The sequence below is a fragment of the Rousettus aegyptiacus genome, unplaced genomic scaffold (genome assembly GCF_014176215.1).
Source record: "Rousettus aegyptiacus isolate mRouAeg1 unplaced genomic scaffold, mRouAeg1.p scaffold_m13_p_14, whole genome shotgun sequence".
NCBI lineage: Eukaryota > Metazoa > Chordata > Mammalia > Chiroptera > Pteropodidae > Rousettus > Rousettus aegyptiacus.
Window position 1 is genome coordinate 3,849,032 of NW_023416289.1, and position 2,601 is coordinate 3,851,632.

Below are 2,601 nucleotides of genomic sequence, written 5' to 3' on the forward strand. Positions count from 1 at the left end.
AGTAAGGATTCTAACAGAATAGTTCCCAGTTGCTAATAGTGGCCGAACAGTCTCCCCTCTGCAGGTATATACAGTAAAAGATGTGGCACTAAGAAAAGTTTCTATGGTTTTTTTTTTTTTAAAACAATGGGGCTTATTCTGAGAAAGCAAAGCCAGTATTTCCTTATGATGTAGAACTATACCAAGAAACAAGAAAAGAAAAAAACCTCTAATTTGAATATTTCCCAAGATTTGCTTCTTTTTATGAAAAAACCTAAATTCAGAAAGACGGTTGCCCAGTGAAAAAGATAATCACGGAAATTCGCTAAGTGTCATTAGTAAAGAACAGATTTCATAGGGCAGAAAACCGAATCTGTGAATTAGGAAATGAGTTCGAGGAACTCTCCCCGAAATCAATGGAAAGGGCAAAATGATTGGAGATAATGAGAAAAGGTGGAGATGAAGGAAGAGAGGAAGGAGGGAGGGAGAGAAGGAGGGAGGGAGAGAAGGAGAGAGGGAGAGCGAGAGAGAAATCTAGCTGCTGTCAGGGACCGAATATCTATGTAGGAGAGATTAGAAATGACTACAAGAGAACAAGCGAAGGATAAAAATAATAATATGAGGGAAAATTCCCCCGAACTGAAGAAATATTCGTACCTTTGGTACCTAAAGGCAAACTACATCCTGTGGGCCATTTACCTGTTTTTGTCAATAAAGCTTTATTTAAAGCAGCTACGCCTGTTCGTTTATGTGTCCTCTGTGGCCGCCGTCAGGCTACGGCAGCAGAATTGCATGGTTGAGACAGAAACCCTGTGACCCACGAAGCCGTGTGGCCCTTTAAGGAGTGGTCTGCCGACCCTGGAAGAGTTATTTGAAACATGCGTGGATAAAGTGTTCGAACTTCACGAATAAAATTTTTAAATCCTTTAAACATTTAGTCCTCTGAGGAAAAAGTCCCAAATCCTCTCAGAAAAAAAGGAAAAAACTCCATTCGGCCACAGCTCTTAGCAAATTCTAGGGTAAAATGTTTCTAAATCTAAATGCTTCGAAGGAAAGAAATAGAGAACTAAGAACCGTTCACTTGGCCACAAGGACCTTGTCAGCATACAATCCCTTATTATTACTTTTACACCTACAGCACCTGGTCTTCCTAGGTGGTCTCCCATCCAAGTACTAACCAGGCCCGACCCTGCTCAGCTTCCGAGATCAGATGGGATCGGGCACATTCAGGGTGGCGTGGCCGTAGATGAGCTTCCATTCTTACAGAAGGGTGAGCTCACGTGTAAGGACTCAGAATGTGATTATCGCTTTCTTGGGGGAAAAAAATGATCAAGGAAATACTACAGGTGGCTGAAAACTGAAGCAAAGTAAATAATTCGGCCACGAGGAAAAGCAATATAAAAGAAAGATTGTCGAACAGAGAACCGAAAAACTAAGTTTCTTAATAATTGCAGCTAACACGATTATAAAACAATGCAAGCGTCGAAAAATAATTCCGGAAAGAGATGATGTACAATGTAAAAAATATATTAATTATGATATTCTTATTCTAAAAGCCAGATGGGGCTGGAAAAGGAATTGATGATGATAATACTGGTAATTATAGCTTCCGTTTTTAGAAGTTACTGTGTATTAAGCACAAAAAAATTATGCTGATATAAATATTGTTTTTCATACATCTTTGTACACATCCCTAATACTAATTCCTTACATAAATTCCTAGAAGGTAAATTGCTGGGTCTGAGCATTTCAAAATCCACACAATGAGAATTTGAACTCTCACCAGAAATACATAAGCGCTCATTTCTCTTCGCCCTTGCCAACACTGGTTATTATCTCCCTGCGAGTAATAATAGTTAAAATAGTATATTAGAAATACATAAGTTTGAAAATTTTTGTACAAATTAGAGCAAATTGAAGGTTGTTTGCTGTTATACTATAACTTTCATTTGTGTTGTCGAATACAAGAGACTTCATTATTTAGATGCTTTCTAGTTTTCATAAAGGTAGTAGGTGGCAGGTTTTCATGGGATATAAATAACAGTCTTAGAGGGATGTAAAATTCCTTATTTAGAGACAGCATTTATGACCAACAATTGGGGGCTGGTTAGATAATTTAGATAACTGTATGTTCCCGAGATGGAATTAAAAGTCATATTCATAAAGGATGTTGGAAGTATAAGAAACTTCTCACACTATAATACCGAGTGAAAAAGTGGTTTATATGAATAATCCAAATTATGAGATTAAAAAATATATATATTATGTACAAAGAATAATAAAGATACATACCAGATATTAACAAGGATTGTCTCTAAGAGGTTAGAATCCAGAAGATTCATTTTCCTTTTCCTGCTTTTCTCTATTTCCTACATTTTCTACTTGGATATTTTAATATGCAGGAGAAAAAAGATACCTGCAAGCTGGATACCTAAGGAAATTTTTGTGTTTCCCTAGCAACGAGGACAATATTTGGTTTATAGCGGACACTTTGCCAATGTTTGTTGAGTGAATGAGTAAAGGATTGTATGTTTTCCCCAAGGCAGAATCACCTTTTTTCGGGCATCTTCCGAAGGCCTGGTTTCTCCAGGCCTGAGACCCTGGCCCATACCCGCCTGCTTC

General features: G+C 37.7%; 1 non-coding gene across 1 annotated transcript; it reads right to left on the minus strand.

The window, feature by feature from the left end:
- Positions 1-1,108: 1,108 nt before the first annotated feature.
- LOC118611514 lies at positions 1,109-1,227 on the minus strand. The gene has a single exon (XR_004954483.1). It is a non-coding gene; the product is annotated as a 5S ribosomal RNA (ribosomal RNA).
- Between the last annotated feature and the right edge of the window lie 1,374 nt (positions 1,228-2,601).